The sequence below is a fragment of the Temnothorax nylanderi genome, unplaced genomic scaffold, assembly GCF_030848795.1.
Source record: "Temnothorax nylanderi isolate EJ_2023f unplaced genomic scaffold, tnyl_v1.0 TNYL_tig0258_pilon, whole genome shotgun sequence".
Taxonomy (NCBI): Eukaryota; Metazoa; Arthropoda; class Insecta; order Hymenoptera; family Formicidae; genus Temnothorax; species Temnothorax nylanderi.
In genome coordinates this window covers 88783-112295 of record NW_027249320.1, presented here as the reverse complement: position 1 = coordinate 112295, position 23513 = coordinate 88783, and the positions used below count along the sequence as shown (strand labels likewise).

The 23513-nt window shown below is 38.7% G+C and overlaps 1 protein-coding gene across 2 annotated transcripts in view; it reads left to right on the top strand.

Moving 5' to 3' along the window:
- The window catches only part of LOC139780034 (uncharacterized), a 200439-nt gene that overhangs the window by 112484 nt on the left and 64442 nt on the right, over positions 1-23513 (top strand). The window lies entirely within an intron of this gene.

The following is a 23513-nucleotide window of genomic DNA, read 5'->3' as shown; positions in this document are numbered from 1 at the left end:
ACTTCTTCCTCTATGAAAAACGGCCAGGACGAACCACTAGTCGTAAAAGCCGCAAGCGGCGTCGTAAAAAAACGTTATAGGCCTCGAAAGGCGCCGATACAATGCACGAGCCTATATTTGAGCGCGTAGGAATACATCGCCCTAGACGCCGGCGCTAGCTACAGATCGGCGACCAATGATCGACAAGAAGCCGCGATACGCGTATTTCGATGTCGATCGATATAGAATCGATGACTGTCTGCATATTCTCATATTAGTGACAATCTCTTAATTCTAGACAATATTTTTAGGGTTTTGAACACAGGTAACTTAGAAAGAAGCAACTCTTGATGTCAAAACAATTTGATCGAAATGGACTGATTTTCGATGTCAATTTTGATGTTAATGAGTTTTCGGTTAATCGACGTTGAATTGACGTCGATTCAACATCAGCCTTCTCACTGGGGAGTGGTTAAAAGTTAACGAATGAGCGCTCTCGTTTATGTGGCGCTCAGGGCCGGCGCGGCGCACGCTCCTCAGTCGCTCGTATCTAATCCTTGACCTTTTTCTGTATTATGTTGCTTAAAATCTATTTCGCTTATTCGTTAACTTTAACTTATTACTGTGCTACAAAAACTACTACAGACGCAATTTTGCTAAAGGAAAAAGTTATTTCTTTTAGCATAAAGAATCGCGTCCTGTGCTCCGTATCCGCGAGTTTTAGGACACCCTTTATAATAGACTGAGCATTCCCATTAGAGATCTTCCGGCAAGATTTGAAGGACAGAAGATATATATGCTCGCAGAGACGATTTCCTTTTCTAACATTTAGGTTAGGGCACAATTATACGTCTATGGTACTATGGTCACAAACTGTTATATTTGTTCATAACTTTTTAATAAACAACGAGCGACGGCTAAAACCTTCTGAAGATTACTCAGGAGAGTGCTCTCTACAACCCAAGGAGAACAAAAAGTTATGATAACGTCAAAATGACGTCAAAAAGACGTCAAAATGGTGGAACTCACAATGACGTCAAACCGAGAAAAAAATGTCTATAATTTGACATCATTTTAATGTCATTTTGATGTCATTTTGACTAGTACACCGCTGATTTGTATTCAGTATTGGGAAAAGCAGTTTCACAAATTTAGAGGTGAAAGAACAATACAGAAACAAATTACAATTACTTTTATTATAGTGCTTTTGTAGTAGACACACATTATTTTTATCCACAAGAAGAAATATTATATAAACTATATCAATAATAATTAAATTAAGAACTATACTATATATATATATATATATATATAATATAGGAAAAATTATATATATATGTGACATTCCACGTCAAGTGGCCCCTCCCTCTGTCCAAAAATTGAAGCGACTTTAAATATTGAGTTTGGGCTTAAAATGTTCGTATAAGCGAGGGCTTTCAAAATTTGAGTGGCCTTTTTGACAAACTCCATAACCCCATGACCCCATAAGCAAAATAACCCAAAAACCTGATGAAGTGATCTTACAATATGATTTATACGACTTGTCTCATCTCAATAATCGCTTTAATTAAGCTGTTTGGCCCTAAAACCCTCATAAACTATTAACCCCCTGACCCCTTGATCTTATACCCCTCAAAACCCCATAACCATATAGCCCCATAAGCTTCTAAACCCCTATAATCGAAACCATCGCACTTTGATTATCTTTCTATACCTCCGTAATCCTGTAATACCATAACCCCTTGACCCTAAAACACCAAAACCCCATAACCCCATAACCCCATTCTAGAATATGCCCAATTACATTTGAATACGCATCATGTCTTACCTGCACAATGTCACGACTTATTCCAAAAACTGCATTACCATGTCGTCAGTATCCAAAAATTCCATAAAAATCATAACTTAATGAGTCTGACCTTGTAATCCATTCAAAATTAGTGTTTTCTCAAAATTTGTACTGGTTTTAGCGTTACCCACCCTGACCACGTGGAGGTACCAGTCATCGCAGTACAAATTTCCTACATATATATATATTATCTTGCACACCAATTTGAAAAACATGGTTTTGAGAAAAACGCGTTTAAAGTTTCAAGTTCTCGGAGCGCGCGCTTTACCTGCGTAACGCTCAGGTATAAAATCGCCTATTTGAAGTTCGAATTTTGCTCTAGAACTTTGGGAACATATTCTAGAGATATTATACTAATGATTTATGCAATAAAAATTTTTTCGATTTTTTTGACCGGTTACATAAGGCTCCCCCCTTAATGGAGTCATTTTTTTCCTACTTCTAGGCACAGCCAAACCACGTCGAATACTTGCAACACAACTGACTGCGAAAACGCGGGTAATCCGTTCTCTTCTAATTTCTACTCTTCTGGAACTCTCTTGTTCTTTACTCTAAAGCTATGCTAGCTAGCGCCTCGAGTGACTCTCGATCTCGATGTTATTCGAAGTTATCTGATTCTGCATATATATCAGATATCTATGCCTCATTAAAAGCAGATATGTTATATATAACCCAAATAGCAAGAAAAAAAAAAGAATTCTTTTTAAATTCTTGATTTATAAAATTAATTATTTTTTTGTATTATTTCTCTGTTCTAAAATAACTCTTAAGAGTTCAAAAGTGTCATTGTTATGTAAAAATTGCACACGAAATAATGCAAGCCGTAGAATAGGCACAAAATACGTCACACTGCTTCGAAAAGTAAACTGCAACGAAAAGTACACGAACACATTCGGTTTGCTCGCGGTCGCGCATTCAAACAATCGACAATCGTCGTCTCCTCTCTTTCTCTCTCTCTCTCTCTCTCTCTCTCTCTCTCTCTCTCTCTCTCTCTCTCTCTCTCTCTCTCTCTCTCTCTCTCTCCTCTCTCTCTCTCTCTCTCTCTCTCTCTCTCCTCTCTCTCTCTCTCTCTCTCTCCTCTCTCTCTCTCTCTCTCTCTCTCTCTCTCTCTCTCTCTCTCTTCCCCTTTCCCTCTCCCTCTCCCCCTTTCCCCCTCTCTCCCTCTCCCTCTCCCTCTCCCTCCCTCTCTCCCTCAAGGCTCTGTGCTTGGCCCACTTTTATTTTCTTTATATTATTAACATAGGTGGAATCTTGTCTTTTGCTTATCACATGCTATTTGCTGATGACATACAGATATATCTCTACTGTTCTCCGGCTGATATTCTCCACAGTCTCGAGCTGATTTCAAGAGATGCGTCGGGAGATCCGGGAAGAGTTTTCTTTTCTGTATAAGCGTTCGAGTTCCCTGGAAACCTCTAGCAGGGAGATAGGGTTTGGAACGCGAAGAGCACCGCAGTTGCGGCGTTATTTCGTTAAGATTTGGTTGATTAATTCTAGAGTTATAGAAATTTCGGTAAATTTGGCACATACACACATACACATATACACACACACACACATACATACATACAGACATTTTTTTAAATTACAATTTTTCGACGTTTTAGAACATTCTGAACACATTCAGAAAAACAAATAAAAAAAATTTTTTTTACGAAAACAAAGCTTCCTCTATGAGGAAGCAAAACTCTCTTTCTACTAGGAAGGATTAAACTAGTATTGTCTTTAATTATGCCTCACATTGACTACTGTTGTTTTATTTATCATGGGTTAAGCAGACAGTTGAATACTATATTACAGAGACTTGTTAACTGTTGCATTCGTTTTATCTTTGATTTTAAGCGTGATGAACATATTACTCCGTTTAGACGCCAACTGGGGTGGCTTTCAGTTGAAAACAGAAGGTTATACTTTCTCGGCTGCCAAATGTTTCGTATTCTTTACATGCGTTCTCCTTCTTATCTGCGCGAGCTTTTCACTTTACATGATCCGATGTTGAGGAGATCGGACCACCTTCCTATCACATCACAAACCTTTCATATTCCTTCCTATAGAACAACCACCTACAGAAACTTTTCATCTTTCTTCGGTCTATTTCTGGCAATCTCTTCCTGGCAACATCACTTCTGCGTCTTTATTTACTTCCTTCAAGGATCTTCTTGGTGCGTTTTTGCTTGCACTTGAATTAGGATGACATTGGTTTTTTATGTGAGGTTTTTAGTGTTTTTAGTGTTCTTTCTTATTACTGGTTTTTTATTTGCATAGGCCTGTAATTACTTTCTATAGTGCCTACCCACTCGGTATGTAATATTTCAGAAACATTTCTGCAAAATTCCATTTGAAATATTACACCTTTCATTAATATTTCAGAAATATTTCACGACCGTTTCTACATCATTTCGGCAATGTTTCAATGTCCGCAATTATTTCAAAGCAACCTTGCTGAAAGATTTCGGCAATATTTCGGTAATATACTGAAATATTTCTCAAATATATCTACGAAATATTGCAGAAACACTTCAGAGATATTTCAAATACATTTTACACTGAGAAAAATGTTTTGTATTAGCAAACAAAATTTTCTTACTGACGCAAAAACTATTTGTTGATATGTGAAAAATGAAATATTTTATTAACGGAACAAAAAAAATATATTAAGCCGTATATGTGCGTATAGCCGCCGCGCGTTTGTCCGAAGAAATCCGCTCTCTCAGCCGGTCACCCATCCAAGTAGTATACCGGCGCCTTGTCGCTTGACATCGATGATCGAACAGGGTAGTGGTGATCCTCTGACTCTGACGCTTCTTTCTTCATTATACTTGCTTATTTTGGTGAGCATAAAGCTATCGCATAACAATATTAACAATACAGATATACGAATAAATCTTTTTTGCCAGTCAGCGTCAAATATTATTTTATATTAAATATTATTAAATATTTTATATTTTATATTAAAAATGCCATATGACAAAATTTGGAATATCAGAAAATTCTTAATAAAAGAGAAAAAATCCAATAATTATATAATAATAAATTTAATTTTTTATAAGTTTTAAAGTCTGTCAGCAACTTTTCGGAAATATTACAAATGCAATGTTGTATGTGAAACATTCAAAAATATAACGCGTGCAATGTAAACGTAATAATAGTTTTATCATGTATCAGAAATGTTTCTAAACCATTCTGCAATATTTCTTCTGCAATATTGTAGAAATTCACAGCCTGCAATTCAATTTTTCATTATCTACGCAATCTTTCAGAAATTTTTCAGAAATATTTTAAATGCAATGTTGCGTTTGATATGTTACAGAAATATTATTCGTGCAATGCAAACGTACTATTACTTTTATAATGTTTCAGAAATATTTCTGAAATATTGCATCTGCTACATTTTTTTGCAATATTACAGAAACTTACAAATATTGTAAACAACTTTCTGAAAGATTTCAGAAATATTGTTAATGCAATATTATAAAAAACATGATGCAGATACATTTCTAAAATATTTCAGATGCATAGTTACAAATAAAATGTTAACGAAATATTTCTGCACCATTTCCGAATATTTCAATATTTCAGCAACATAACATGCCGAGTGGGTATATTATACTTATTTAATTCTGTCCGTAATCTGTTTATACCGTACTTGTTATTAGTTTTTAAGTTGCGTTAGTTCTTAGTTTCATATATACTATTTAGCTCCTAATACTGCTGTTTATTTTGTTTTATCGCAATTCTTATTTGTTACTATTACAGTATATTTTATTTGCAATTATGTATCTTTGCCCTTTAGCCATGCTTGGGCATAATAAATATATCATATCATCTCTCTCTCTCTCTCTCTCTCTCTCTCTCTCTCTCTCTCTCTCTCTCTCTCTCTCTCTCTCTCTCTCTCTCTCTCTCTCTCTCTCTCTCTCTCTCTCTCTCTCTCTCTCTCTCTCTCTCTCTCTCTCTCTCTCCTCTCTCTCTCTCTCTCTCTCTCTCTCTCTCTCTCTCTCTCTCTCTCTCTCTCTCTCTCTCTCTCTCTCTCTCTCTCTCTCTCTCTCTCTCTCTCTCTCTCTCTCTCTCTCTCGCTCTCTCTCTCGCGCGCGCGCGCGCACGTCTGTATTATCGTTCTCTGTTTGTATGAGCATATCTCTGCCGTTGGCTGACTTGGGCCGTTTTTGTTGCAGGTATAAGCATGTTTTCGCTGCTTGTCATGTTCTACATTCAATCTATTCTAAATTTGCCAGCTTTATGCCTTTATTTCGGTGCTAAATCTGTCTGGATTCCAACCTCACTTTCTGGGCTGTATCTGTGGGTGACAGGGATCTTTGATGCGCATGCGCCTATATCTTCTCTGTTCTTCCCATAGAGATATAAGAATAGAGTGCGCGAGTCGTATGCTAGCACGTAAGAGACTGCGATATAGGAATAGAAAAAGAACGCTGCATGTGGGCCCCTTCTGTCTTTGTCTATGCGCGCATGCGCCTTTGCGGTGCTCATTGTCTATAACGCATATAGAGATATAACCTATAATAACGCATTTATGTTCTAACCCCTTGAACCACTTTGAAAATATATCCTTAAAGAATAATTCCCAAAATTACAAAATTATTACAGCAAAGTACATAGTATTACTATAAAATATTACTTTTTTTGAATATGGAATTGAATATGGAATTGTATATATGGAATTGTATATATGTATATAAACATACTCAATATATATAATAATAAAACAAAATTTATTACATATTGTTATTCATACAATGTTAATCAATTATATATGAAATAGTTAAATAAATCAGTCTTTTATTATTTAACACAAAAATTAAGTTTTTTTAACACAAAAATTAAATCAGTCTTATTATTTAACACAAAAATTTTAGTACTAACAATATAATATGCACATTATTAAATATTTATAAAAATATAAAGTTTTGCTATTGTCCACTGAAAAAAGAATCCACAGGCATCTTTTCTCCACATATCTCAGTCTCTTTATCACAATCTTTATTTAATTCTAAATTTTTCTCCTTTAATATATTATTTTCAGGTTTATTAATACGTTGCTAACTAATACTCTCTCTATTACTGGCTCTTTTGCAACATTCTCTGTTGACAAATAATATTGATTTAAATTTATTTCAGGAACAGCTTCTGCTCGTAGTCGTTTTTGCTTCTGAATTCATCAGAATAATAAAATAATTTATCATCAAAGTGGTCGCTGCATATATATGTAGTTTTGAAGTTTGGAGTTGTTGATAAATTTATAGCATCCATCCATTTTTTTCTTAATAATTCATTTTTGGGAAACCTGTTTATATGGAAGATTATAATTTATTAAATATATATTTGAAATAACTTATTGAATAAGTATGAAATTATACGACCGTGTACGATATACAATCAAACAAGGGAAAACGCCGTAATCGGTCAGGACTGGATCTTGGTTGTCCGAATAATATATATTAATTTTAGAGTGACTTTTTACGTACAATTCTTTGGCCCTTGGCAAACCACGCGCCGTTACTTCCGGACATAACGCAGTCTCAACCAAAGCCAGAACAATACAGTCACACGATTAAATTGATATCAATTTAATCATATTAAAACATACACAAGAAATTCGGATTAAACGATATGATATATCTATATATATATATACATATACATATAGGATAGGGTACTGAGAATATAAAGGAAAATGTTGCGAAAAAATAACACCCCAGCCAGGATTCGAACCTGGACCTCCCTCATTCCGTGACGGGCGTCTCACTAATTCGACCACTGAGGCAGGTTTCCTTTATATTCTCAGTACACTATCCTATATGTATATGTGTATATATATATAGATATATCATATCGTTTAATCCGAATTTCTTGTGTATGTTTTAATATGATTAAATTGATATCAATTTAATCGTGTGACTGTATCGTTCTGGCTTTGGTTGAGACTGCGTTATGTCCGGAAGTAACGGCGCGTGGTCTGCTAAGGGCCAAAGAATTGTACGTAAAAAGTCACTCTAAAATTAATATATATTATTCGGACAACCAAGATCCAGTCCTGACCGATTACGGCGTTTTCCCTTGTTTAATTGTATATCTTACACGGTCGTATAATTTCATACTTATTGTTTATATACGTCGCCGAAAAAGACGTTCTTCCTTATAACTAATGTTGCGAAGAAATATCACCACATGCCTCAGTGGTCGAATTGGTGAGACGCCCGTCACGGAATGAGGGAGGTCCAGGTTCGAATCCTGGCTGGGGTGTTATTTTTTCGCAACATTTTCCTTTATATTCTCAATACCCTATCCTATATGATATGTATATATATATAGATATATCATATCGTTTAATCCGAATTTCTTGTGTAGGGTTATGTGGGGTGATGTGCAACACTTTCACTCGTTGCTCGGAAAACATATCCAAAAATCAAATTCTTGAATATATCATGGCTGTATAATGTAGAGGAAGGAAAATACTAAAATTCTGCGTGATTAGATTTTCAAAATTTTAAATTTTTCCTAAAAATTTTTCGAGTTTTCAAAAACGTCTGTTTTAGCATTTTCAAATTTTCTTGGGGTGATGTGCAACACAGGTAAAATTAAGGTAAAAAATGCATGAATATCGACATCAATCGACTTAAATGTTAAATTTGGGCTTCTTAAATACAAATTAATCTAAATCTGGTGAACAAAAAATTTCACTGTGTTGTAATCGACCTAAAAAAAAAATCATTTTTTATTTGATTTCTTATTTATTTATCGCTTAAAAATTAATATAATGAAAGGAAAAACGCAAAAAACTTTATTTTTTATCATCTGAATCGCAGTTGTCACAAGTAAAATAGTTGCGACCTTGCATGTCGACACTTTTCACATCATGTTGCACATCACCCCAAACACGCTATTTTGCGCGGACTGGCGTGACACCAACACAATGTAAGAAAATCACAAAATCGCTTTGGATTATCAAAAGTACTTGAAAAACTAACAATATAAAAATATTTACCTATAAGATGACTAAAACCAATTCACGAAATCACTATGAATGTGAAAAGCAAAAATTACATTCAGCTCGAGAAATTTAACTCGCTTTTCGTACAGCAAACCAGGGTGCGTGCTATCTCGCGAGTTATTTATCTAAAACAAGGTACTGTCAACACAAACAGATGGCAGTATGCGGTTCTGTCAAATGTCGACATGCAGACCAGGAATCGGAAACGTTGCACATCGCCCCATGTTGCACATCACCCCACACAACCCTATGTTTTAATATGATTAAATTGATATTAATTTAATCGTGTGACTGTATCGTTCTGGCTTTGGTTGAGACTGCGTTATGTCCGGAAGTAACGGCGCGTGGTCTGCCAAGGGCCAAAGAATTGTACGTAAAAAGTCACTCTAAAATTAATATATATTATTCGGACAACCAAGATCCAGTCCTGACCGATTACGGCGTTTTCCCTTGTTTGATTGTATAACTTATTGAATATATATAATTAATTAAATTTTTAGATTAGAAATATTAATATGTACTTACATGTGAAAACTACAATTGGAATTAGGAGATGCTTCTATTTTGCATATCAAGTATTTTTTTGTCATCTTAGAAAACGTAATGTACTAATGTTACTTAAATAAGAATAAAGTTAGCTACAAAATGACATACAGAATATTAAGAATACCGAGATACACAATCTTCCATTACCTGCACATCCGCGCATAGACAAAAACAGAAGGGGCCCACATGCAGCGTTCTCTTTCTATTCCTCTATCGCTTTTTCAGCTTGCTTGCGCACTCTATTCTTATATCTCTATGGTTCTTCCTTGCACTCGGCTGTTATTGGATTGGACGCAATCTTGTGTCATCTGATCAAACCACATTCTACGGCATCTCTTGTGATCTATATGTACTACTTTTATATGCTTACTGTTTGATCGGTGTGCCGAGTGACTCTAGTACTTTTAAGTGATAAAGCGATTGTAGACAACACATGCAGCGTACGTGCGCTAATGCCCGTTCTAGACTGGAGGATGATTCTACTTGTGGCTCTAGTGTAGACGAGTAAAAATCTATAGTTTATGTATAGTTTATGTTACGTACACAATAGAAAGGAGGATGAGCCGAGAGTATAGGATCATCCTCCAGTCTAGAACGGGCATAAGTGTTCTAAATCGATTGCCGGTAAATTTAGTTCATGTGCTGAGTGCCATAGATCATTTTATCCGGGTTGTGTCAAGGCTTACGTTAGCACAAGAGCTGCCAGTGCTTGTTGCAAATTTCAGTTTTTAAATATGCCGGTTAGACCGAAAGAAGAACGCAGCGCGTTTTCTTTAGATCAAGGCGATATCGCATCTAACATTGTTGGCGCCTCACTCTCTGGTGCACGTACGCATGACACTATGCATGACTCTACCAATGATCTTTTGCGTGGATTGATTGAGCAGATAAAAAAGACAGATACGAAGCTTTCTGCTTTCATTAGTCATAGACTAGCTTCAGATAGTCAGCAACGGACTAATAAAGAACTTAGTGATAAAGTCAGTTACTTAAATCGTCTTGTTGATACCGCGGTTGCTCAAAATGGTCAGCGCATTGCTAAATTGGAGCAAGACAATACAAATCTTATTCGCGAAATCTACGACTTGAAGTCTGCTCAGTCGATTCACGGAGCTCATGGCGGAAATGAATAGATTATATCAGGTTTACAATCGACGTTATCTGTTGCTCCGTCTGAGTTTGCTAAGAATGTACTAAAGGCATTGGACGTTCCTGACTTGTCATGCCATATTCTCGGCGTCAGAGCGGTTAAGAGGGCACTGTCAGCGACTGTTCAGGCCCGTCCCACAGTAGCTGCATTTTAGAGCTCGTTCATTGTCACCTTGGCCTCGGGCACCGTTCGCGATAAGGTAATATTGAAAAAGCGCGCTAAGGGTGCACTTAAGCAGAAGGATGTGTGTGGTGGCGGTTCGGATCGTAATGTGAATTTATGTGTATGAGCTGTTATCTAAGGGCACTTACGACTTATTGCAGCAAGCTAAGCGTATTGCTAAGGAGAAGTCGTATAAGTTTGTCTGGGTAAAGAACGGCCAAATATGCGTCAGACGTTCTGATGATGAACCTGTTATCCATATTAACTCTTATACTAATCTTGCTGAGCTTGTCTGACAGGTCCGACTTGTTTGTCCTTTGTCATCCGTCGGTCAGCATAATTCTTCTTCGTTCCGTATTGCTCAGTTCAACGCCAATTCTCTTCGTGGACATATTGAGTTTATCAGGCTACATTTTAATACTGGCTTTTATCACATTATTTCTCCCAAAACGTGGCTCCATGCGGATGTCTCAGACGATCTTGTGGCCTTGGATAATCATTTTTTGATTCGTCATGATCGAGTAGAACGGATGGGCGGAGGAGTTGCCTGTTATGTTCATAATGCCTTCAAAGTTAAGGTCATTGCAACCTCTAGTGGTGTCTGCGCCAATGCCCCTGAATATCTTGTTATAGAAATTCGTTTGCGTAATGACGAATCGTTATTATTTGCGTCTGTTTATAGGAGATCCAAGGGACTGCTCTTACATGGGTTTGTCGAATCACTGGTCGAATAGCTAAATTTTCTCATCTCTATAAACATATCATCATCGGTGGTGATTTAAACTGCAATCTTTTAACTAACAACTTAGATGCGAACTATTTGCGTGATCTTATGCATAGTTCATCTTTGCATATTGTCAACTCCGATGCTACTTATCATACAGCTATCTCTGACTCCTGGCTGGATGTCTTTGTCGTGGATGATGTTGAGTTCTATCATTCACTAAATCTCCGAGTCCTTTTATTGCTGGACACGATCTTATTAAATTGTTGATGTCACTTGGCTTAAATCTGGTTTCGGAGCGCTCCATTTTGCGGCGTAACTACTGAGGATAGTTCTGATTTCTCAGAATATCTTGGATCGCTGGTGCTGTATACATATTGAAATTGATGATTTATATGATGATACTGGTGTGGACATATTCTGTGAGGTGCTGTCTGGTACTCTGCTAAGGGCACTGGACGCCTTTGCCCCTGCCCGTGTATTTGTGATTAGGAGGCCTCCTGCGCGGCGGCTTACGGTTGAATTGAGGACTCGGCTCCGTAATCAGTTTTATAAACAGGCTAAACGCTCTAACAGTCTTTTAGGCTATGCTACTTATAGACTCTTCCGCAATCAGCTAGGAGCGAATTTTAATATAACTCTCTTATCAATATCACTGATTCAGCTAAACTATGGAGAGAACTGGCTCGTCTGGGTCTTGCGAAGTCGACTCTTACTTCTCCTTTACACTTTTTCACGTCTGACCAGCTTAACTCATACTTTGCTTCTGTTTCTAATGCTCAACCTCCATGCTTACATGCTGACTTTGTTTTGGCCACTGCTTCGGTCACTCGTTCTTCTCAGCGTTCTGAATTTATTTTCTCCTCCATTTTGCCTCGCACGGTTTTCAAACTTATTACTGTGGGACCTCTTAACTCTTAAGGTGGGTTTTTATGGGCAGTGAAATGCTGCAGCAGCGAGCAGCAGTTTAGTAATTTCTTAGAAAATTCCTAGGAAATTATTAAACTTTCCTAGAAATTATTAAACTTTTCTAGAAATTACTTACAAGGGAACGGTCGGAAGTGTCCCTACCCGATTTGGATGCGCTTTGGATATGTTGTTGAGCATCAAAAAATATTAGACACGTATTTTTTTTTGCTGCGTATCTCGACGTTTAGGGGTTGAAACAACCCCTCAAAAATAACAAATTTTATAGTTTTTTGCGAATATCTTCGAAAATATAAGGCGTAACGACAAAAAATTTGTACAAAATGTTTATGGCTTTTTGTGCTCTTTACAATGGCGTAATCAGATTTTTCAAATTTGTCACATTTTTTAATTTAACCCCACCCCCACCTATTATTTTTGCCAAATACAACAATTTTTCCAACGCAAATTTAAGAGCGTCAAATGCCAAATACATCCATGTATATTTTTATTATGATACCATTATTAGATTTTTGGCAAGACGAGATGATATGTGGTATAGGCGTCGCGCTGTAGGTAGGTGTTGCGTTATTTCTGTTCAGTTGCGCCGTACGCTTAAAAATTTGCATTTCAACTCCGGGATGACCAAAAGCGCTGATGCAAAGGCCAGCGCAAGGCGCTGACAGCGAGAGGTTAACGCTATTTCGAGAGTCCTGGACTAGCAACGGAATGTCGACTCCGACATTATAAATACCGCCGAATTGTAAGATCGGGCGGGCAGTCGCAAATCATAATCTGAACGAACAGGTGCGTCACATTAACCGCTACAATAATATACTATCCCGGTTACGGCACAACAAAATTAACAACCAAATTCACGCATTTGAATATCATTTGCTTGTGTCATAATTCCGAAAAGCAAGTATTTCAGATTATAAGTCTGAAGTGTAAAGAACTGTGTTGTACGCTGTCATTTTGTGAACATGTAAGTGCATTTTTATTGTTAACTTTTATTGGTTTCTTACGCTTGTTACTTTTTCCTTTGATATTGAATATTTAATATAATTTTTTATTCAGCTCTTACTCAATTCTTTGCCAGTTTTGCCAGTGACTATATAATTTTTTGGGAAAGGTGTACTTGGACACGGTACATTTGGACACAGTCATTTGGACACGGTACATTTGGACACCGTTCATTTGGACACGATCAATTGAACACCGTTTATTTGGACACGGTTCATTTGGACACCGTTTATTTGGACACGGTCATTTGGACACCGTTCATTTGGACACGGTCATTTGGACACGATCAATTGTACACCGTTTATTTGGACAACGTTCATTTGGACACGGTGCATTCGGACACCGTTCATTTAGACACGGTGCATTTGGACACCGTTCATTTGGACACGATCATTCGGACACGATTAATTAGACACGGTTCATTTGGACACGGTTTAATTGGACACGGTTTGTTTGGACACCGTTTATTTGGACACGGTTTATTTGGGCACGGATCATCTGGACACCGTAAAAAATACGGCCTGTGCAGTTGGACATCAAAATGCGCGATCTGTGCAAATAGACACAAAAATGCGCGACTTGTGCAGTTGGACACCAAAATGCGCGACCTGTGCAGATGGACACAAAAATAATAGACAAGTTAATCGTAAATTATGTTAATATTGTTGCATTCTTACTCGTCAATATATCCTATATAATATATCAATGCGTGGGCGGGGGGGTCTTCGCCCCCCCTGCACCCCCCATGGTCGGTATGAATGGACCTAGGAGTGTGGGCGGGGGATTTGCCCTCCCCATGCACCCCCCATGCACGTGGCGGTGTGGGTGACGTTAAAGCGTAGGCAGGGGGGCCTTGCCCCCCCGCACCCCCCTAGGACACACGCCTTCGGCGTGCCCGGGTAGAAAATGTACCTCGCTTTAAGCGTGAGCGCGGGGGGGCTTCGCCCTCCCCCCTGCACCCGCCATGCACGCGCATTTCTGTGTCCAACTGCACAGGCCGCGCATTTTTGTGTCCATCTGCACAGGTCGCGCATTTTGGTGTCCAACTGCACAGGCCGCATATTTTACGGTGTCCAACTGCACAGGTCGCGTATTTCGGTGTCCAACTGCACAGGCCGCATATTTTACGGTGTCCAACTGTACAGGCCGTATTTTTTACACTGTCCAGATGATCCGTGTCCAAATAAACCGTGTCCAAATAAACGGTGTCCAAACGAACCGTGTCCAATTGAACCGTGTCCAAATGAACCGTATCTAATTGATCGTGTCCGAATGATCGTGTCCAAATGAACGGTGTCCAAATGCACCGTGTCTAAATGAACGGTGTCCGAATGCACCGTGTCCAAATGAACGGTGTCCAAATACACCGTGTCCAAATGAACGTTGTCCAAATAAACGGTGTCCAATGCACCGTGTCCAAATGAACGGTGTCCAAATGCACCGTGTCCAAATGAACCGTGTCCAAATAAACGGTGTTCAATTGATCGTGTTCAAATGAACGGTGTCCAAATGTACCGTGTCCAAATGACCGTGTCCAAATGACCGTGTCCAAATGTACCGTGTCCAAGTGCATCTCTCCCAAAAAATTATATAGTCACTGGCAAAACTGGCAAAGAATTGAGTAAGAGCTGAATAAAAAATTATATTAAATATTCAATATCAAAGAAAAAAGTAATAAGCGTAAGAAACCAATAAAAGTTAACAATAAAAATGCACTTACATGTTCACAAAACGACAGCGTACAACACAGTTCTTTACACTTCAAACTTATGATCTGAAATGCTTGCTTTTCGGAATTATGACACAAGCAAATGATATTCAAATGCGTGAATTTGGTTGTTGATTTTGTTGTGCCGTAACCGGGATAGTATATTATTGTAGCGGTTAATGTGACGCACGTGTTCGTTCAGATTATGATTTGCGACTGCCCGCCCGATCTTACAATTCGGCGGTATTTATAATGTCGGAGTCGACATTCCGTTGCTAGTCCAGGACTCTCGAAATAGCGTTAACCTCTCGCTGTCAGCGCCTTGCGCTGGCCTTTGTATCAGCGCTTTCGGTCATCCCGGAGTTAAAATGCAAATTTTTAAGCGTACGGCGCAACTGAACAGAAATAACGCAACACCTACCTAAAGCGCGACGCCTATATTACATGTGGCGGTCAGCTGTCCGCCACGAACGCGCACGGAAGCGCGCGGCGCGGGCAGCAGCACAATATCGATCGGCGGGAAAGTTCGACGCGCGCTCGCTACGCGGCGCATCGCCGGTACCCTTACTCGTAAGGAAGATTCAACATCGACCTCTATATAAAGGGCAGCTCAGCGGGACTTCTCCAGCTTCAAGCTCACCTGTCAGGGCGTGCTCACCAGGGCCCTTGACATAACTCTTTTGAGACGGAGTGTGCTCTTCAGGGCCTCCGTTCGATACGAAGCGTGCTCATTCCGGGCCTTCGTTTATACCTGCTTCGCAGGGCATTAACTTCCTATGGTAAGAGTCAACAGACACTTTGCCACAGAAAGGTTTCTTGGGTCGTATACGACCCAGCTCTCCGGACCACACCGAGACCAAGGCGCTGCCTTCTCCAACTACCGGACCACACCGGGACCAAGGCGCTGCCTTCTCCAACCACCGGACCACACCGAGACCAAGGCGCTGCCTTCTCCAACTCCAATTCCGACTCCGATTCCTGTGGCCGAGACGAAGGGTCTGTTCCTGATCTCCAAGGTGGATACTTTCCTCCCGTGAAAGCTACACCTCGATCACCGGCCAACCCGAGTTCCACGCATCCAGCTCCAACCGGAGCACTCTGTGGTAACGCACATACTGGCCTCGTCTTCAAGGACTTCAAGACTCCTCCACGATCTCGGCCTCCTCGAATCTCGGGACGGATAATAATACGCAACATACCACATTATACACCACACAGTATAATCTACACAATCACACACGTCCACGTATTCGTACACATCAAAGACTTGTAAATAGAGCATGAATAAATAAAGCGAGATTTTACCTAACTGAACAATTCGTTATTGTGGGAACGACGCACCTTCGCCTTATCCTACCCCACACCACATATCATCTCGTCTTGCCAAAAATCTAATAATGGTATCATAATAAAAATACACATGGATGTATTTGGCATTTGACGCTCTTAAATTTGCGTTGGAAAAATTGTTATATTTGGCAAAAATAATAGGTGGGGGTGGGGTTAAATTAAAAAATGTGACAAATTTGAAAAATTTGATTACGCCATTGTAAAGAGCACAAAAAGCCATAAACATTTCGTACAAATTTTTTGTCGTTACGCCTTATATTTTGGAAGATATTCGCAAGAAACTATAAAATCTGTTATTTTCGAGGGGTTGTTTCAACCCCCAAACGTCGAGATACGCAGCAAAAAAAAATACGTGTCTAATATTTTTTGATGCTCAACAACATATCCAAAGCGCATCCAAATCGGGTAGGGACACTTCCGACCGTTCCCTTGTTAGTAATTTTTAAGAAACTACTAAACTGCTGCTCGCTGCTGCAGGATTTCACTGCCCATGAAAACCTACCTTTACACGTCAGGTTCGGATAGCATTCCGCTTTATATTTTGCGTATTGCATGGCCCATTATTTCACCATGGCTCACTTCATTATTTAATCGATCATTAGATACTTCTTCGTTCCCGTCTGAGTGGAAGCGTGCATTTGTCCGCCCGCTCTTAAAAATTCGTACGTCACTATCTCCGTCTGACACGAGACCGATAGCAAATTTGCCGGAACTGTCTAAACTATTTGAGAGGATCGTTGCCTCACAAATAGTTGATTACTTAAATAAACACGATATTCTGAATCCTAAAAAGTCTGCGTATCGCCCGAATTATAATACTCAGTCAGCACTTTTGTGCGTGTTTGCAACGATATCAAACAGGGGATCGACAACGGACTTATTACTATTATGATCTTCTTTGATTTCAGCAAGGCGTTTGATACGGTTCCTCATTTGCGACTACTTACTAAACTCAAAGAGATTGGCTTTTCCGATGCTGTTCTCAATTGGATTTTTTCATATTTAACTGGCCGTTCTCAAGCTGTAGTTGACAATGCTGGAAATCTGTATAATTGGCTATCCACTTCATCTGGGGTCCCTCAGGGCTCTGTGCTCGGACCACTGTTATTCTCCTTGTATATTAATGACATATGTAGAATCTTGTCTTATGTGTTTTATATGATATTTGCTGACGATATTCAGATCTACCTCTTGTGTCGACCTGCTAACATTCTCGATGCTTTGGAGTTAATTTCGAGTGATGCGAATGCCATTTTCGACTATGCTAACATAAATGGCCTCAAGCTCAACCCTGCTAAATCTAAAGTTATTATATTCGGCAGTCAATCATATTGTTGCGCTGCGCTCCGCTATCTCAGAGACACTCGCGTTCGCGCCGCGCACTCCCGGACTCGCGTGAAAAGAGAGACAACACTTTATTAGGAAAGGAACTTAAGGGTTTATTAGGAACTCTGTACAAGCGTTTCAGGTGGAGAACACGTCCGAACGATCCGAGTCTCCCCGTAGATCTGACAGTCGTTGTTGTTAATACATAGATCAATACATCCCGTCGTTAGGAAACGCGCTTCGGCTTGAAGCTACTCGTGAGCGAAGTTCAGGCTTCTCGTGAGCGAAGTTCAGCGCGCAACCGGTGTCTCAGCACGGGCGCAACAATATGTTAACAACATTGAACTTGACTGCCTACCTCCTATTATTGTGAATCATACGCCCCTGCCTTTTGTGAGTAAGGTAAAAAATTTAGGTGTTATTTTTACGTCTAATCTTTCCTGGATGAAACACATTTCACTTGTCTCACAGAGAGTCTATTACGCGTTGCATAATCTTAAATTTAATAAAAATTTTCTTTCCACTAAATTAAGAATTAAACTAGTTGTTACTTTAATTATGCCTCATATTGACTATTGTTGTCTGGTCTATCATGGTCTCTGTAATAAGTTAAATACCAAACTACAAAGACTCGTTAACTGCTGTATTCGTTTTATTTTCAATCTCAGGCGTGATGAGCATATTACACCGTACAGACGTCAACTAAGATGGCTCTCTGTTGAGAACAGACGATTATATTTTCTTGGTTGCCAAATGTATCGCATTCTTTACATGCGTTCTCCATCTTACCTGCAGGAGCTTTTTACTCTTTCAGACTCATCACTTAGGAGATCTGACCGCCTTGGCTCCTCATCGCAAGTTTTTCATATTCCGTCACATAGAACTGTTACTTACAGGAACTCTTTCCACCTTTCAGCAATATATTTCTGGCATTCTCTTCCAAGCAGTGTCACATCAGCTTCGTCTCTTGTATCCTTTAAGGGTCTTCCTCATTCGTATTTACTTTCATCCGAATCCGACTAATGTGTCTTCCTACTTTTAATTTATGTTATGTTAAATCGAATTTGCGGTTAATTTTAAGTTGCGTTAGCTTTTAAGTTCTTTTGTTACTCGCCTTAGTGTGACTCATGCTAGAGAGCACATGCACTTATTTTCTTTGTAACTGCTTAGTTATACTGTATTGAGTTATGCTATGTATACTATTAATTTTATGTTATGTTGTATGTTTATTATTAATTTTATATTATGTTATATTGTACTGCGTTGTGCTACATATCCTATTGATTTTATGTTGCATTGGCTCTCGAGTATATTACTTGCTTTATTGTTGCTCATACTAGAGAGAGAGCACATATATTTTATCTTTTTTGTAACTGCTGTATTGTATTTTGCTCTTTAGCCTATGCTTGGGCATATAAAATCTATATATCAATATCTCTCTCCCTCTCCCTCTCCCTCTCCCTCTCCCTCTCCCTCTCCCTCTCCCTCTCCCTCTCCCTCTCCCTCTCCCTCTCCCTCTCCCTCTCCCTCTCCCTCTCCCTCTCCCTCTCCCTCTCCCTCTCCCTCTCCCTCTCCCTCTCCCTCTCCCTCTCCCTCTCCCTCTCCCTCTCCCTCTCCCTCTCCCTCTCCCTCTCCCTCTCCCTCTCCCTCTCCCTCTCCCTCTCCCTCTCCCTCTCCCTCTCCCTCTCCCTCTCCCTCTCCCTCTCCCTCTCCCTCTCCCTCTCCCTCTCCCTCTCCCTCTCCCTCTCCCTCTCCCTCTCCCTCTCCCTCTCCCTCTCCCTCTCCTCTCTCTCTCTCTCTCTCTCTCTCTCTCTCTCTCTCTCTCTCTCTCTCTCTCTCTGCGTGAGTTGGCGATTATCTACTCGTCACTTGCTCGCTTTAGAATACACGCACGTCGCATCTCACGCATAAAAATAAGAAAATGGATAGTTAATAACGTTAATATTAAAATGATTGAATATGATGTAGTTATTTAAATCTAAAAAGCAAAACATTAAAAAATTTCCTTAAACCCTGAATCAATCCCTGACATTCATAATTACCCCAGACATATTCGAAAAATCCTCCCGGACGTCTCCGGACACCTTACAAAAGAGAACAGAGTGTCTGGGGAAAAGAAGACGGATGGTAAGCCTAACATCAGCACACTTTGAAAATACTCTGAGGTCTACCCCTTTCCCTTGACAGTTGATAAACAGCCGTAAAATGCATCTGTGCATAAGCCTGCATGACTAGGCTTTATCAACGGCTGTTTATCAACTGTCAAGGGAAAGGGATACCTACTCAGATAGCAAAACGTCTGTCATATTTACGAATTATGTCCGTAAACTCGTGACCAGAGTTTGCGCAAATAACATGTATGTAAAGCTGCGTCTGCAAATGCTCAGCAATGGTATTGACCTATACAGCACATGCAGATACTGAGAACGTTCGAAGGATATCGCAGCAGTATATTGCGTATATTCTCAAAACATTCGAGATATGTACTACAATTTACTGCGGACATACTGAGACGATTTCTATGTCCGCCTTTTTCCACTTCGTAGTAGATACTCATACAGTACAAAATATTTTCAAAAAATATTTCTATAAAAATATTGCAAGAAACATTTTAAATTGGTTTTAAGAATATTTTAAAATGGTTTAAAAATCTTTTGTGATAACATAACATTTTTAAGAATCTTTTAAAAATATTTTTAAAAATGTTTTTCTTTATCACTAAGACAATATTTTCTTAAATATTTGAAATATATTTTTGAAATATTAATATAAATCATATTTAATGTTTTATAATCTTGTTCCAAAATATTTTAAATTTATTATTGGTTTTATAATTTTTTTTCAAATATTTTTGAAATATTATAAAATATTCTTAATTAAGAAAGATACATGGTAACGCATCTTTCCGTGCTAATTTGCAACGACGCCGCTAAACGGCGTATAATGGTAAGACTAACTCGTAAGTAAATTTCAGTTGAAGGCTAATATCCGGCAGGTCTCCGGCGAAGCAAAATCATGACATTCGCAAGATATGTATATTTTTCAAATATCAAGATGTATATTTTTCAGATATTAAAAAAATCTTTCAAACATAAAAAAATTGTTGCTGATTGGGTTAAACATATTTTATTTTATGAAGTAATATTTCTAAAAGATTTTACAAATATTATTGAATGTTAATTTATTTAATCGACTACAATTGGCTAAAATCGTCAAGACGATTCGATCGGATCGTTTTGATCCGATTAATCGTCGAGACATTAATAATCTTTGATACTTATATACATATAAGCATCTCATCTTAAATAATTAACAGAATAATAAATTTCTTTCGCCAGTACATAGAATAACAATTAAAGTAATTTAAATCGACCTGACTGGCAATATATATAACGTCTTTTTCGATATGAACATTGAAAAACTGTGAGCCAACTTGGTTTATCGGATTCACACAGAACTTTTTTCGGATCAATCATCGAGACATTATTAATTTCGACCATGGGTTTTGGTCAGTTGATGTAACATCAACAGTTACATCGCACTATTGGTTCAATCGTTACGTGTCCAAACGGAAACCACCCGGCTTTTTGCCAATTTAAATCTATCGTAGAAACTTGCCTTTCCTACTGTAAATGCGTCTTTATGTGCCAGTATTATCAATGAGTTATAGTGTAATTTTTAGCACGACATAAGCGTTTTTCATGGTAAAAAGTAATTTTTCTGATCTCTCGAAAATTTCTACTCTTTCATCGAGCTTTACTCTTGTGAACCTATATGTAAGTGATTTTGATGGGAAATTTGATGCTCTATACGAATCCGATAATAGTTTTTGCATATTTTCAAAATTTTCATGTTTTTGGAGTGACAAAAGTGAAAAACGAAGTTCGGGGCAAAGTCGACATCACGCCGTTTCATCGGCTCCCAATAACAAACGATGCTTGTTATGCAGCCATATGGCTCATGAAAAATGTGTGCGCACGTCCGATCGCGAATTTACTTGCAAATTGTTTTTCAGACATGAGTTTAGATGAAAATAATTGAAAGTTCAACAATTTTTGTTCTCATTATTTCCAATGATTGTTTTATTTAATTCCGAATTTTTGTACTTTTTAAATACGCGATAAACAATGTACTTTCAATTTCAGACAATAAAAAATAAGTTCCAGATCAAATTGTGTCGATCAGGCAAAGTCTCGAGTTTGCCCCGGCATTTTTCAATTTGAAAATTTGTCTTCCCATCACTTTTCCTTTCCTGGAGGCAAAACTAAGCGACGTAGAACAAAACTTTCTTAAGCAATTTTGTACCTGAAGAAACACTCTTTAAGGGGATGCTGGAGACAGGTCTGTTTTACCGCGATATTTTCAGACACACTAATCTTTTGATTGATTTCACCGAATTAAAAATTTTTTGTCCAGAATTAAAGTATGGACGATAACGAAGACAGCAGACACCATTTGCGTATAAAAAACGAAAAGACATTAGAAAATTACAGTTTTATTTTCGATTCTGCGGTCGACTCATGACAACATTTGCTGCACATAAAAGTTTTAGACTGTGTACGTATACAAAAACCTTGCAGCTGTCTCAGAAATACAATAAAGAAGAATCCTGCGCTTGCAGAAATGAGCCGCGAGCTTTAGTATAAGAGAAAAGTTTATTTGAAAATTTCATATGCACATGTTACGCGTCTCTCCGAATTCAGCCAAAAACATACGGATCAGTATAACGGGTAGCCCTAGAGCAGGTGCTCTGTATGTATGTGTAAGAATCGGTGAGCACTTCTTTATCGACGCTGATCGAGTTCGCCTGCGGCTCCAGCATCCCCTTAAATGCGTACCATTGAGTTTGCTTGAAAATTTTAATTAATTGTTAAAAATTGCCTTTGAAAAAATCGTGTCGAGTTTGCTCCGGTCTACCCTATATATACTTAATATGTTAGATTAAATTAATAAAATCATGTTTGTTGTACGTGAGATATAAGAGTAGGGAATATATGGGATTTCGAGGCCGGGTGCTCCGAGGGGGGGAGCGGGGCAAGAGGAAACTCGATGGCGAAGGGGGCAGGGGAAGGGGGGGTTATCAGGGCGGCCAGCGCGTCGGGACATGTTCTATAAACAATTATCATATCGATGTTCGACCGATAGTATTTATTAACATTGAATAAACATTTATAAACATTTATAAACATTTATAAATACTTTAGATGCGAGCGCCTATGACAGGTTTTCTGAACTTGGGAGCTCCGAGGGGGGAGCGGGGCGGGGGGGGGAACTCGAGGGCGAGGGAGGCAGGGGAAGGGGGTTTATCAGAGCGGCCAGCGCGTCGGAACATGTTCTATAAACAATTATCATATCGATGTTCGGCCGATAGTATTTATAAACATTAAATAAACATTTATAAACATTAAATAAACATTTATAAACATTAAATAAACATTTATAAACATTAAATAAACATTTATAAACATTGAATAAACATTTATAAATACTTCAGATGCGAGCGCCTATGACAGGTTTTTTTTCTAGGAAAAGTCATCACGTGGGGAGATTTAACCGTCGCGGTGTTTTCTTCATGTTTTTTTTCTAGGAAGAGACGGTGTTGATGACGATTTAACCGTCGCGGAGTCCTCTTCATGTTTCTTTCTAGGAAGAGACGGTGTCGATGACGATTTAACCGTCGCGGAGTCCTCTTCATGTTTTTATCTAGGAAGAGACGGTGTCGATGACGATTTAACCGTCACGGAGTCCTCTTCATGTTTTTTTTTCTAGGAAGAAACGATGTCG